Here is a 16673-nt window from a genome sequence, read left to right as displayed (position 1 = left end):
ATGCTAAGCTATAGGTACTAAGCAATATTTCATCTAAATCCGTTTAGACGTTTTTGTGTGGTGGAGAATCAAAGATCCAAACATCCTAGTATAAAAACTTACTTACGCATATATTAATTTTATAATAATTGGTGTTTCGATGATATACAAATTAACATATTTTTTGTCGTTAGACTTGTCTCCGTAATCAGTACATATTTTTTACTGGTGCCTAACTCCTAATTCCTGTAAATATTATAAAGCAATATAAACTGTGTATATAAGTATTGGTACCTATTTAACCCTTTTGCAACTTATAGAAGGCAAAGATTTTTATATTTATTCTAAGAAATCTATAGAAAACAAAAGAACAAAAACCCAAACAATCTATTTTAAAACGAAGCACTATTATTTCAAGACTAAGTAATTCAAGCCAAAACTTTTGTGAAACTCAACACTGAAATAAATACATTTCCCAATCCGGTATAATTCTAAAATAAGAATTTCATTACATTCCACCCTTCGATCCTCACACCACCCTCTCATTCATCCCCCAATGGGATGAAACCAGTATAAAAAGACCTGAGAGCCTACCGCGCACTCCGAAATTACCAAATTGTGGGCATCTTTCTCTGTCGCTCTAATTACGCCTTAGTTGGAGTAAAAGAGAAAGATGCCCGCAATCTGCAAACTTCGATGTTCGCGGTAGACTCTCTGGTTTTAACTTAGAGAACTACATACCCATAATCATCACAGCTTCCAGCTCAAGATATATTGGTTTATGCTGGCGGTTCACAGAGCTCGATTTTTGAAGGATTTATATGAAGGAAAAGGTCTTATTATAATGGAAATGTTTTGGGCTTGACCTTGAGTTTAGAGACTGACTAGAATCGATAAAGCTTATAGTTAGGTAGATATCTAAGTTTGTTAAAGGACTGTTTGGACCGGCGATTTGGTGAATGGATTGTTGAATTGAAAATAATAACATCAAAAGTAGCGGCACAGACTACGCGTCAAAAGTAGGTATCTACTTACTACTTAGTAATTAGTCTCCAATAACTTTACAAAAAGAGATGTGATGTCGAATTTATTTCTACAAATAAATTACTAGTAAAAACATAAAAAAAAAGCTCGAGACATGATGAATAACAATAAGACTGAAAAAATATATTTACAAGCGTATGTACCTGACGGTCTAGCATGAGTTTCGTTCTCGCGCGCGGCTCCAAACATCAAGCGCGACTTCAAGTACTTACCTATACACTGTTAAAAATTATGTAATTTTACATGCAAAAAAATTACATAATCCTGTAAAATTCCCGAAAAATCTGGGAAATTTACGGAAAAATATGACATTTTATTATTAAAATTTACGAGAATTACGTAAAATGTCATATTTTTCCGTAAATTTCCCAGATTTTTCGGGAATTTTACAGGATTATGTAATTTTTTTGCATGTAAAATTACATAATTTTTAACAGTGTAGATAGACTCGCGCGCGAGAACGCAACTTATGCTAGACCGCCTCGGGGCTGATTTTTGAATTTCGGTCGCTCGATTTCGTCACTCGAAAATCGGTGGAAAACGGCGAAAATGGCGAAATGATAATTTTTGAAATAAGAGCGATCGAAATTTGGAATCTAGTGGTATTGACCACTCGATTTCAATTCTATTATGTAGTAGAATTTAAATGCCTAGTAGTGGAGATATTATTGAACGAAATACACGAAATCGAGCGGTCGAAATTAAAAAATCGGCCCCCTGGTCTATTCCAGTCTATTCTATATTTAATTTTGACGCGTTTTTTTTGTACATACCTACTTAGATGGATCGAGTCACAAGCAAAGGCTAGTATAGTATAATACCTATAATAAGTAAATCCGGTGACCCAAAAACCTGTTATAATGTAGACTATACGATAATACAAACAATAAAGTATCGTTATCACCGAACCGACCGACTCACGCGCGTGGTTCAACCGAAGCGGTTTCAACCGGTAAGTATCTGAATGCCCTGCTAACGCACCTTTATCAATAAGTACGATACGCCTTCATATACCTTATTTCTAGATTAATTAATGCTGGTGTTTATTTATGTTTTTCCTTAATGGGTAATTCTGAAGACTTTTTTTTAAGAAATCTAGAAATTACCTACTACATATCTACACTTCTACAGCGACAGCGAACTTGACATATTCCAATGCACGGAACCTAGTTTTTTGTCAGTTAGTGGCCGATACCTGGAGTCAATAGCGACGCCGAGCTCAATTATTAATGTATAGTTAGCACTTAACTAAAATGTTACTCTCAATGTTTATAATGTCACTCCTTTTAACATGAGTAGCTTGACTGTAAATGTTAATTTAAGGAATAAATAAATTCAAATAAAAAAATTAATACTAAGTAGGTATGTCACTGTAAATCTGTTTTTGTATTTTTTTCTTTGTGGTGCAATAAAGTGTATTTACTTTACTTTACTATGTCAATTTTTGTGCGGATAATGAGTTTCGAATCAACAATAAAATATTAATTTACCGTTTGTGTTTTTCTTGCAAAATTTAAAATTTCAATCGTATCAAATTATAAAGGTAAACGTACTGGTGCTCGACGCGGTCCCAGTACATGTCATCTTGAAACTTAAGTAATTGTCAATAGAGGTGACAGCAAGGTGTCATCTATTGAGCATAAGCATGTCGAGCACTAATACGTTTACTTTATGAAAAGAGGCATTTGGGTCAATAACTTTGAGTATGAGTTAAAGTTTTCCGTCTTACTCGTGGACATCATAGATAAAAAACGGCTTACCGGATCCTTATATGCATATTCTAAACCTAGTAGGCACTTCTTAAAAATACGAAGAAACGCACGGAAAGACGCCTGTTTTCCTGAACGTTGAACCACCATTTAGTTTCTAGAATCCTTCTTTGTCAGTAGGACGTTTATTAAATTTGTCTACTTTTTTACTGACAGAATATTTTTACCGCCTGTGGCAGTATGGGGTTATTTACATTTCTACCTACGTTTTATAATTTATGCAGTTATCAACAGGAGGAATCATTCGATGATTCAGAGTGCGTCCTTTGTTAAAGAAATATCTAAAAACGTGAGACAATTCACGTACACTTTTATCAGAGAAATTGTAGGCATGTATTAAATTTTCTTTTAGTTAAGTAAACTTTTTGTTTGCGATACGATCATACAAATTTACATAAAAATCGTATTCTAGCGATAATTTTTAACAGAGTGCGAATGAAAGTGACGGATACGGTTTTATCACGCTATCACGTAGACAAGAACGGCCATCATATCCGTACTGATATATTTTTCATTCCCTACTGGCTGTTAATGCTATGGGCAGAAACGGAATAGATATATAACCGACAAGAATGCCCCCTATTTTTCATTCCCTACTGGCTGTTAATGCTATGGGCAGAAACGGAATAAGGTAAGTACCCCTATTAACGAGGGGGTTAAGCAACTTTTACAAAGACAGCCAAAAATGAAACACAAGCTGGCTCTGTATGAACAAAGACATATTTTTTTATGATAGTTTGTACATCGAAATTTATATTTCATTCGTTTTTGGTCTTGTTTTGGCCAGTTATATAGAAAAAAATAATTATTAAACCTAAAACGTCGAAATCGCCTATTACCGTGGTAATTGATCATTGCTACCCAAATACCGCGGATAAGGGTTCCTTTTTTACGAGGATAGATAAACCCATCGCATTTTTAGTTCCTTCTTTATATACTTACTTATATGGAAATGCTGCCAGCGTCCTCGGCACCATGCCAAAGGGGCCCAATTTCTTAGACGTATTTTAATTTTATTTTATTTACTATTAGTTTTTAGTTTTAATTTAGTTTTATTTTATAGATAAGTTAGTTTATTTTATTTTTAATGTTTGTATCTACCTTATAAATAAATTTAATCTTACTTATATTTATTTGACAATAGTAGTTAAATAAATAGTAGGTGTTATATTTAATCAGATTTCCAATCATACGATTCAATTAATATTTTTTTTGGTTTTTCTATAAGGAAAAATAAGAGGATTTTTAAAACATAATTATGAAAGTGAATTCCTTTGAGTCTACTTACACCTACTAACTACACTTAGATAATAATATATATGTGGTCGTATCAAAAATACATGCTGTATACAAGTATCTACATAAAACAATATAAAATAAATAAATATAAGGGGACATCTTACACAGATCGACATAGCCCCAAACTATGCAAAGCTTCTACTATGGATACTAGGCGACGATATACATAGGTACTTATGTAGATAAATACAAATTTATAATATAAAAATAATAATTCAGCCTATATACGTCCCACTGCTGGGCATACTTATATACCTACATAGAAAACACCCATGACTTAGGAACAAATATCCGTGTTCATCACACAAATAAATTTGCCCATCAACATCAAATTGATCCAATGATACAAGATATGTGAAATCAAATATTAAAATAAATTAATAGTGGATGTACTGCATCACGCTGATTTTATTAATAACACATAATCCAAACATAATTTTAAATTAATTAAAAACTAAAGTTAAATATAAACTAAATATGTATAAAATAAACAACCTACTGAAACCCGTACCGGGCTGCCCCCGACGCAAAGGTGCCCATCACGCTCGCTGCGTTGCCGCGTTTGATTGCGATTGTATGTTGGTGTATTATATGTTCTAATTAAAATAATACAATAGGTTTTATAATAATTATATTATGGACCTATTTATTTCCTACCAAAGTTGTAGGTGGGTCGGTATTGGGTTCCCATATATTTTATTACCGAGTGATGTCTTTTGTAACCATCGCTAAACGGCTTAATTCACATTATTGTAAAACTCATTTACGAGTAATAATAATAAATAAAGATCGCGTATATTTGGAACACAATCAAAATTGAATATACTAAATATTACGAAAAATTGTATAAAACAGACTTGACAGCCAAGCTTTTGTTTTTATATCAATATTTAAACAAGATTCTCATATAATGGTTTCTAAGGAAACCCCCAGTTAAGTGCTTAAAATTGTAGTCAAAATTAAGAGTTCTTGAATAGATTTCATACCACGTTAATAGCTCTTTAGCTTTATAGATGGTTAAATATTTCAATAACAGCAAGAGTTAGGGAAACCTGTATTTACATATGAATATAAACTCTTCGAACTTAAAATACTGTTTCCGCTATTACCGAGGTATACCTCGAAATTAGGAACCACACCAAAAAATGGAACCCAACACCGAGGTTTTTAATTTCCTGTTTTTTTTACATTTAGTAAGCAAATATTTACAAATTGAGGATTTGGGAACCATAAATATCATAATTAAGAATTGATATAAAGTCTTAATCTTTCTGTAATATTCACCATTACTATGAAAATCACTAAATAAAATACGCGTTTGCTTACTTGAGGCAGAGATATATATAACTCCGTATAAGATAAATAAAGTCTAAGAAAAAAACGTGCCTCGGACGGCCAAGGAAAAGTCATTCTCGAATAGATTCAAAATTCAAAATTCAAAATTCAAAATTCAAAATTTTATTTGCTAAAAATGCACGTACATATTAGATGTTGTCATATACAATAGAATGTGGGTATCAGCGCATTTAGCCAGAAGGCATGCAAATCAGATGGCGCCATTACCTTTGGCCTATTCTCGGCTAGATGGCGTTAACGACACCGTTTGGTATTTAACAATTTTAACACATATCAGTGAAAGAACATGGGTCAATATGGAACAATAAAAATTAAGAATCATTTATCCGTAAACATATTTTGATTATTTTATACATTTTCAATTTTATTTTAAGTTTTAATCGTGTGTCGATAGATGGCAGTAAATGTACCGTGACTACAAAATTGACAATGACAGGACCCCTCTATACTATCTATTCTTTTTGCTTGAGGTGTTGCGCGTTAGTATGGAGCATTCAAATCCTGCGCCCCCGATGAGTTAGTTTACGGTTTTCGAATTGTTTACTTCGTGTTTCTTTAATAGTGCTATACTTATTCGACAGTCAATATATAAAGCTATATTTGTGTGTACTTCAATATTTTTAAAGGCAATAGGCTTTCTTATAAAACGCCTTTTTGTACATACCGCGGTAATCAGTGCCGATTTTAATGGGCTCGTTAATAGGGGTACTTACCTTAGATATATAACCGACAAGAATGCCTGATGAATGATGAAATCTCTTCATCAACATGTTGACTTCACCTTCAGTTCAGCCGGTAACTTACGGTTTGCGAGGTTCAGTTGCGTCAGACAGGCGTGAAAGTTGCGTCAGTTTTCACCGATATGATTCACTTAGTTTACTTAATGTGTATTTCTCCATTTCATACTTATTTTTACTATACATACATAGGTAAGTACCATATACAGGGTGTCCCAAACTTATGGGACATGAAGGGGAAGTACCTTAAATATCGTAGATAGTACATTTTGCTCAAAGAAGACTTTATGTTATTTTTAAAAGTTAGTAATTCTGCATTCATAGATTTTCTAAAAATTACTTGCTTCGTCTGGGAATCGAACCGACTCAAATGTCAAAAAAAAAATCATCCTACTTTTATGATGCCAATCGAAAGAATAGCTAAAAACTAATAACTCTGCTTAAGTAACATTGTATTTTAAAAGAAAGGAACAACGTGAAATTAATCATTTTAATCAAATTAAAAACATACATGAAACTGCCGTAGTCAATTAAGTGGGTATTTTTTTGTAAATTAATTAATTAAATGCTCAAAATGTGATCCCTCTTGTCTTACGAAAATGGTGAACACTCGATGTGATATGGCACACATGTGATGTAGCTACATTTTTTTCAACGGGCAACTAATACTCGTCGAGACAATTCTAACAAACCCAAACAGAACTAGGTTGCGTTGTTTTATCAGTTCCTATTTAGTCTGACGATATTCCTTGAAATATATGGCTTAGCAACCCAAAATAGATCTTGGCCTCTGAGAACACCGAAGTTCGCCAATTGCGGGCATAATTATCTTTCTTTGTCACTTTAATTACGCCTTAATTGTAGTAAAAGGAAAAGATGCCCGCAATTTGCGAACTCCGATGTTCGCGGTAGATTGGCGCTAGCGCACCCTGTGTTTTGCAATTCACTCCAAGTTTTTTAATGCTTCTTTTCTAACGCTCCAAAAAGGCAGGATTAATTTGTAAACTCATGAATATTAAAGAATCAATCTTCAAGGCCGCCGCCATCTTGTTTTCGGTGCGTGTGCGCATCCGGCGTTTGTTTGGCGACAGTTTTCACAACACGCCGGCATTCTCAGGGGCGTGACGGCGTGACGTCACATCCTGACCGCTACTTAATCTTCAGCCACAGTCGTCAGCCAATATTAAGATTACATTCGAATATCTACTAGCGTTAATCAAAGACGCCTAGTCTTAAGGGGCCCACTGATTACCAGTTCGCCAGACGATATCGGCCTGTCAGTTGTTCGGAGCTGTCAAATTTTTCTTTTAACTGACAGGCCGATATCGACCTTTTAGACGAAATTATGCTCTTTTTTTTTAACATATTCATTGCCACTAAGTGCTACGGGTTACGCTCGTAGCGCGTAGCCACGTTTTCGCCGTATGTAGCGCGTAGTTAAAATTCGTAGCGACGAACAGTGTACCCGACTGTCGGGTTCTTGGCCCTGAATGTGTTAAGGTTTGAAGATTTGGTCCAGAACGACGGTGGGTGACAATTCATTCCATAGTACCTACCTATAGCTGTTTCCACAGTTTCAACGTTTTTAGGTATAACGAGAATACCAAGCAATAAAAGCATATCTTTTCTTACATAACTTCATAACAGAATCATAAAATGCTGTAATTTGCTAAAAATAATCTCTCGTGGCTTTTTAATGGGCATTAAACATGTTTTCATTATTGTACGACCTTGATCTTGAACTTACCTATAACTAGGTCTTATCTCAACGCAACACAGGCTAAAATCACTGATTCACCAAAAACTATATCTAGAAAGACACAAAGAATAACGCAAGATCATTGAAATTACAACTTTAATTACCTTGTAATAAGATTTAAATTGTAATGTGTTATTAATGTACTAAATGCGTTTTAAAATAACGAACCAGATAAACCTATAGTCAAGCGCAAGCTCATTGAAATTCATACTTTAATTTACCAATAATAAGATTGAAAATGTAATGACAAAATTTTGTGCTTAAGACTTTTGAATTAAAAAGCGTACACGCAATTTTATAGGACTGTTTTTTGTAAAGACAGTGATGGATCATGTTTGAGATGTTGCAAAAATATTTACTCTTGAATCTTGTGAAGTGTTTTACACGAAGTTGTTTTTATTTCAAATGAACTGGCAGAGAGCAATACACTCTGGTGCAAAGATAACGGGTGTCGAATTTCCATGCACAAATCATCTGGTGCCAATGAGGTGAATGCGCGACCATGGATTATAAAATGTTCCGCCAGGAACCACAAAAAAGCCGTTATAATCAGTGGTTTATATATGTATAATCAATGTTTATTAGAATTTTGCCGACGGATGCAAGGGATTGGCTACTCATTTTAGATATTGAATTGTAAATATTTTCTTTCTGTGTGCCTATATGAATTGTATATTCAATGTTTATTCAGGAATAAAGCCATGATGATGATGAGATCCTGTTATCCCTCATCAGGGACATAGGGCTCCATTTCCATTTAAGAAGGGATTCCATTTTTCGCGGTTCTGCGTGGCCTCCTCCAGCTCCGCCCAGCCGAGGCCAACTGGTGCAGCCTCCTTTTCCACTGTGCTCCTCCAGGTGGTACGTGGGCGACCTTACCCTCTTTTTCCGGAATTTTCCAAATAAATAAAGTAAAGCCATACAGGTGTATTTTTGTGATGACAAGGGGGCAAAGTTGTTGTGCAACCCCTTATTATGCTAACATTGGCAAAACTGTCCATCTATCGCTTTGGTTCGAAAAATAGAATCTTGAGCCTTGCAAGTGCTTTAAGGCACAAGGGTTAAAACAAACTTTGCTCTCGAGTAAATCATAAAAATTTTCACGACACCAACACGAAGAAAATAATACGTACTTAACTGTTATTTATAATTACAAATAATTTCCAACTAACCGTTATTTAATTAGTATAGGTGTGTGGTTTAGTACATTATAAATAACACCAAATGAAATTAAAATTGAATCGAAAATACCACAAAACTCTCGGCATATTTCATTCTTAGATGAGAAGATTTATTAAATCCAGCCAGTTCCAAACTAAAATTAAATAAATCAAAGATATCTAAATACTACATAATACTACCGACTATACCTATAATTATCTTGATAGCATGATTATTTTGAGATTAAAGAACTGTGTTCTGTTTTGACACATGTCTGGCGCGGGCTGATCAAAATAAACAAACTTATTGAAAACTTGTTTTTCAGTGCTCAATGCCAAATGTTTTGGGTAAGGATAATATACTGAAATAGATATGTTTGCCCAAATGTATTTATACTTATATGATGGAAAAACGGTAAAGGCTCTGTTTATGATGGATGAGAAAGTTGCATTTTGTCCACAAGGATAGCAATGGCAAAGAAATTTGATGCAAAAACCAACTTGCCTGACTAAAGTAAGTACATATAACATTGTAAATAGATAGAGATAGATATTCAGGATTTTTTAGCTAGTTTTTTTTTCTCAGTATGTACTTAGTTAGTTTCCTGATAGACAGGGGCGTATTTAGCCTAGGGCCATCCGGGCCATGGCCCGGGGCGCCAACCCCCAGGGGCGGTATATGCCGCCCCTGGCGGATTGCATTTTGTTTTTCTTCCTTGACTTCTGGGGCGGCGAAACGTATTGGCCCGGGGCGCCAAATTTCAAAATACGCCCCTGCTGATAGAGGATTTAGGCACTGTGACAAATTTAATCCATAATTGAGTGTACTAAGTTAATTAAAGCTATGTATAGTCAAAAGTTTCCTTAGCTGAGCAAGGTAAGGCGGAAAACCGTGGATAGGTACAAAGCGTTGAAATCAATATTTTGTTGAAATGATTCCCTTTTAAAATTTTCCTGAACAGTATTAATCATATTTAATTACACAAACGGGTCTACCGCGATATAATTTCATTGTTTTTACCTTAAATTCCGACGTTTCAGCTGAGTTGCACCAGCTGTGGTTACGGAAAGATACACGACAGACTCAGAATTAATCACTCAAAAATCTTTATTAATGGGCTCGATCAGGTGATATAACTCGTAAAAGTCGTAAATATTTGCATATGTGTGAACAATAGCGTATACTTCTAACTTTCTAGTTAATGATTAATGATTCATACACAAACAAAATCATCTGTTGTCTTAATTACTTACGAACACAAACACCTTAAATCATTAGCGTCACTATACAAACCATGGGACGTGTCTGTTTGTCTGTCCTCGTGACAGATGAGCGATGGGTTGCGTCAGCCGACTGGAGAGGCCCGGGTTCGAATCCTTTGTTGCCAAAAAGGTTTTGTTAAATGTGGGACTTTTTTGCGTCTGTCAAATAAGTTAGTATTTTTTGCTGTTTCGAAAATAATTAGGGCAATATGGTGCCTTTATTTACATGCTTACTTTTGTTGTTTGGGTACGTAACATAACTAAGACATTTAAGTAAAGTATAAAATAGATTTAAGAACATGTAAAACACGGCGATTATGTATGTAAATAGGTACCTACACAAATCGAAGACCGGCGCTATCGAAAAGTTTCAAATATTTAAATATTTTTGATTATTTTGATAATCTTCCGCTTCTCTTCTTCTTGTGCTTTCATTTTCAACTAAATAAAAGCTAAAGAACACGTACATCGTGAACCAAATAGATATAGATACAGTCAGCACCGATAGTAGGTAACGGATGAAACAACGCACCAAAAATATCTGCAACCCGTCAAAAATACTATTCCAAACAGATATAACTTTACAGTTCGCGGTCAAAAGGATACTTAAATTTTTTTTTAGACCTTGATAGATATGTCAGTCTAAATTTTCTACGTATTATACTTACAGACACATCTCTTTCCGAGATGGTAAGCTCTTAGAATAGTAGGTAGATACTTTTGACGCGTAATCTGATCCGCTACTTTTGATGCCGACTGTAATAATATTGGGTTTTTCAGCAGACCCAGTTTATGACCTCTTATCATCAACATGGAAAGTACGAGTTGATAGTATTTTATAGCTTTTACTGATAAAAGTCTGACTAAAATATGAATCATATTATATACTAGCTGTGCCCGCGGCTCCGCCCGCGTGGAATTCGGTCTGTGTCAGTAAGCGGCTAATTACTAATCCTAATTTCTCGCCCTCTCCCCTGGAGGCGGAACTTGAAGTAAAGTTGACAGATGGATATGCTAGAGGACTGCAATCCAGATAAAATATTTTACAATTAGGTACCACTAAATAAAAGTACACTCCAAAATCAATAGTTTTTTTCGCCCTTATTCAAATTTTACACGTGATTTAAACGCACGACAGAGTAGTAGATGTATATCGGACGATACAGTAAGGTATACGCGCGCGAGCGAAAGCGAAGCGGCCTGCCTGGCTAGAGCGCTACTCACTGTGGTCTTCTTCAGACTCCTGAGGAAGACCACGTGCCCCTTGTAACCTCAATGCGTTGCGAGACTTTTGCGAATGATTGGATTTTTTTCTGGAAAGCATGGCAAACGACCAGTGCCGTTTTGATGCCCTAAGCATTTCTAGACCATGGTGCCCCCTCTCCCTAGGGTCATCGAGATTACATTGAATTTTTTTGGTTAGTTGAGTGACGTTCATTGCCGCATTACAGCTGAGAATGGAAATTAGTCACATCATTTTATCACGAAAATTGACAGTGCTGCAGCAGTAACGTTGCAACAGAGTAATGTTACTGCAGTCGCCATACCTTAGAAAGTGTTTGAAAACGCGAGCGAAGCGAGCGCGAAAATTTTTCGATATAAAAACGCAATTTGATAGACAGTTGTACATTTTTACTTTTAGTATGGAAATCAGTCACATAATTTTATCACGAAAATTGACAGTGCTGCAGCAGTAACGTTGCAACAGAGTAATGCTGCTATAGTAGCCATACCTTAGAAAGTTATTGAAAACGCGAGCGAAGCGAGCGCGAAAATTTTTCAATATATAAACGCAATTTGATAGACAGTTGTACATTTTTATGTTTAGTGTGGAAATCAGTCACATCATTTTATCACGAAAATTAACAGTGCTGCAGCAGTAACGTTACAACACAGTAGGTAATTCTGCTGCAGTCGCTACCCGAATGTCACTTTTATCATATCTTATAGTGTTTAGTAAACGCGAGCGAAGCGAGCGCGAAAATTTTTCGATATAAAAAACGCAGTTTTTACTTTTAGTCCCAACCAGGCGCGAATCCAGGATTTCATGCAGAGAAGGGATGGGACGTTATTAGATGGGTATACTTGTACACGTATAAAAGTTTCATGTAGGTACCAGGTACCTACTCCACGCCAATGCTGATGCTGATGCAGCCTGCGCTTTTTTTTGCCTACGGTTTTGGTGCCCCCTAGACGTTGGTGCCCTAAGCAAGTGCTTATTTTGCCTAAAAGGGTTAATTCGGCACTGCAAATGACAGAGGTCAATGTTTTTTTTTTTTCAAAGTACCCACCTTGTATGAATATGGATTTGATATGGGTGCGATATAATTACGATTAGGTAATATAATTCATGATGGAGAACATTAATAATTTTAAATAATTATGCAATTATACGCGTGTTGATAATTATGTGTGTTTATTTTACCACTATGTAACTATGTAAACTCATTTTTAGTTTTCTTTATTAATTAATGTTTACTCAGTTCCCCAAAAGACTGTGCAATGAGGGGAAATTAATTTACTGTCGTTTAATTTTATTGTATTATTAATTTATTAAATCAACATAATTATTCAATTATTTTTGTTGATATCCGTAATACCCCCTGTTCTAAACTTAGAGTTAATTTGGCAAAATTTTTCCTCTGTAGCTTATTCATGTCACAACATACTAAATTCAGCGCCATCTGTTAGTTTACCAGGGTACTCAATAGTGGTAGCACATATTTGAAAAAAGTTTGCCCCTCCTTCCTAAGTAGCGCCATAAGATTCAGGGGCAAACTTATGTCAATCGAGTGTTGTGGCTACCCCCCCTTTTAGATGTTGAATTTTTATAGCCTATAACCTGGCCGGGGATTTTTTCGACAGATTAGTAAAATTTTCATCAAAATCCGTTCAGCCGTTTTCACGTGATGCGCGTTCAAATAAACAGACAAACAGACAAAAATTCTAAAAACTTTTGGAACGTGTTCTGTTATCGATTCTAAGTATCCCCAGCCAACTTTTTTTCAAATATCTTCCATGTACAGACTTTCGACCGTCTTCAGCTTTATTATATGTATAGATATGTATAGATTAATCCTTTGACCACCAAAAATGTCAGCTGACGCGCGCGGTGACAGCCCAATATCAACCTTCGTGCATTCGGACAAGGGTCACGATGACGCGCCGCGCACGATAGGCGTAGCGTTCAAAGGGTTAAAATAAACTGGCCAAGTGCGTCGGACTCGCGCACGAAGGGTTCCGTACCATTACGCAAAAAACGGCAAAGAAATCACGTTTGTTGTTAAATATTTATTTTATTTTGAATTTAATGTTTGTTGTTATGTGAAAATATCAACTGTCTAGCTATCACGGGTCATGAGATACAGCCAGGTGACAGACAGACGGACAGCGGAGTCTTAGTACCTAATAGGGTCCCATTTTTACCCTTTGGGTACGGAACCCTAAATATGAGAATTTCCCCACTAGGTAAGTCATTATATACTTAATAGCCAGCATTCTTACCAATCAAGTAGGATTCTTTGTACATAGTTCACATATTATTGGTGCATTACTTTGCAGTTAACTTATTTTATTAGTGATTCACTCTGAAGGATGTATGACTGATGCAATACGAGTATTGTATGGAAGCGGGTGAGAAAGTTGGGGTTGCATCAGTATGATGATGATGAAATATCGGACTATATTTTAACTTATCCGGTGATTAATACATATATTAGATATCTAAGACATTTAGTCTCTTGTTATTTTAACAAATTCAGTGCCACTAACTGCTACGGGTTACGCTCGTAGCGCGTAGCCACGTCTTTGCCGTATGTACCGCGTAGTCGCTACAAAGAGTGTACCCGACAGTCGGGTTCTTGGCCCTGAATGTGTTAAAGGATGTTTTGACCGAGGAAAGCGAAGGTTAGATTGCTTTTATTTGGTGTGTGCAGATGTTCTCCTCTCCAGACGCATTACTCGACCGATTTTCAGAATTATAAAGTTAAAATTGTCGATTCAGTTTTTGAAAGGTTTTCAAATTATAATAGCCATGGGGAGGCACGTGGTCTACAGCCACTAATACAGGACCACTAACACCATATTGTACACCTAAACCTTCCTCAAGAATCACTCTATTGATAGATGAACACCGCATGAAAATCCGTTCAGTAGTTTTTGAGTTTATTCCAAACATACAGAAATGTAGACAAACAGACGCGGCGTGGGACTTTGTTTTAGATGTTGTCTCAGATTGCTGGTCAAAGGTTGTCATTTGTCATCAAGCCATGCCGTTTGTGCAGACACACTATAGAATAGAAAATACCTAATAGGAAAATATTTTTTGGCCTTAAACATTTACACATAAAAACAACAATAAAATTAATCACAAGTACCTACACCAAAAGGGTTGCGCTCAGCACTGGTTTTCAAATACTTATAGTAAATATAAATCTCTGAAAATACTTTACTCCACCGGCAAGCGAAGAGCTCTTAAGTTATGATGATGATGATGAGAGTTAAAGATGACTCACGCTAGAATGGGCCGGGGCCGGGCCGGAGCTGTCGGCGCTTCGTTTTCTATGGAAAGCACCACGTGATCACCGATCAGCCGTCATAGAAAATGACATGTCGGACGCCTCAGCTCGGGCACGGCACGGTCTAGCGTGAGTCATCCTTTAATCGTTATAATTTCATAATAATATTCCACAAACGGTTATCCTTATTGAATGTCTAATTCTATGAATGGGTGTTCCCTTATTCATTCATATTGCCTGGTTTTTCCAGGCATGGTGGTGTGTGTTGAAAATATACAATTATACGTAATATTTGTGTTAAATTACATTTCCGGGAAAATGTTTAATGATATAGAGCGAGGAAGTATTTGAGGGTTAAGAGTCCCCAGCAAGCTCGGCCGAATTTCACCTTCCCATACAAACGGAGTTTCGTTCTCATTTTAAAACTACGTGTTGGATTGTAATGAAACTTTGAACATACAATGACACGAGGTGTATCTAGTCCTTTAATTAGTTTATATAGCTCCAGTTTATAAAACAAACGAAACAAAACAAGTTTTGTATGAGAAACTTAAATTCGCCGTATTTTTTTTACCAAGGTATCTGAAGCTACATAAACTAATTACAGGACTAGATATACCTTATCCTATTGTAAGTACAAAATTTCAAAGCGATCCAGCTAGTTGTTTTAAAATGAGAGCTTAACTACGTTTGTATGGAGAACCGAGCTTGCTGGGGACCTGATGTCCAAAGGTGTGTGTATATTTAGGAATAACTATATGATATTGACTAACTAACTAGTGCTTGATAAATACAGAAATACACTTTGATGAAATAAGAAAATCTTGATACATACACCTACCAAGGAAGGAAGTACATACATACGAGTAAATAACATAAACGTGTTAATAATTATTAATTATGTAAGTAGTGAGGTATCCTATATTATTCATAATAACATGTTATTTGATAACTATTATATACATGTAAATATAGCTGTTTTGACCGCAATAATAAATGATACATATAAGCAAAATAACGTGACGCATCATTACGTTCGTACAGTCACCTGCAATAATATGTTACACAACGAAGGCCGCAAAAATATCTGACGCGATCTTATTTGTAGAGCCATAATAGCGTGCCACATATTTTTGCGGCCTTCGAAGAGTAACATATTATTGCAGGTGACTGTACCTACCTAATTATAAAACGCTCATGCACAAGGTCGTTATAGTTGTACTTCAGAACTAAAGTTACCTAGTATTTTACGGTATCTAAGGCGTATCGATGTAGACTCAAATCCAGTTGATTTCTTCAATGCCTGAAGTTTGTTCCGTTGACAACAAATTGCTACCTTTTATAACTATGTAATATCTTAAGCTGCTAAGTCATGCAAGCCTTACGTAAATTAATGATGTCTTAGCCCTAGCACAATTAACTCACCACTATTCGACCTTACGTCTATTGTAATAAGATTTATCGTCGGTCAGCGTTGAAGGTACGAGTGCATTTGGCTCGAAGCCCCTCTCTAATTGGATGAGCCAGTCCAGAAGGGGTTTCAATACTTATATTTCATCCTATACGAATTACCATATATGGAATGGTCATTGCATATGTGTAAGTACCTACCTATTGCCCTATGAAGATACCATAGATGTTGGCCAGACTTCAACTGTGTGTTTCTCCAGAAACCTACACAAATCTAACCTGTGGAATAAACTGTCGCTCACGGTATATCCGGACCGATACAACCTTTAAGAAATAAGCGTACTTTACACCCATCTTAAATACCGGGAACACACTTGCAA

The 16673-nt window shown here is 35.8% G+C and overlaps 1 long non-coding RNA gene across 1 annotated transcript in view; it reads left to right on the top strand.

Annotated features, from left to right (window-relative positions):
• LOC134797458 (uncharacterized) overlaps positions 1–15382 on the top strand; it is a 482950-nt gene extending 467568 nt beyond the window's left edge. The window contains exon 3 of the long non-coding RNA XR_010145083.1: positions 15243–15382. This is a non-coding gene — a long non-coding RNA (uncharacterized LOC134797458). The remainder of the gene's footprint in view (positions 1–15242) is intronic.
• Positions 15383–16673: the final 1291 nt, after the last annotated feature.

The sequence above is a fragment of the Cydia splendana genome, chromosome 15 (genome assembly GCF_910591565.1).
Source record: "Cydia splendana chromosome 15, ilCydSple1.2, whole genome shotgun sequence".
Lineage (NCBI taxonomy): Eukaryota > Metazoa > Arthropoda > Insecta > Lepidoptera > Tortricidae > Cydia > Cydia splendana.
This window is presented reverse-complemented; position numbering and strand designations above follow the sequence as displayed.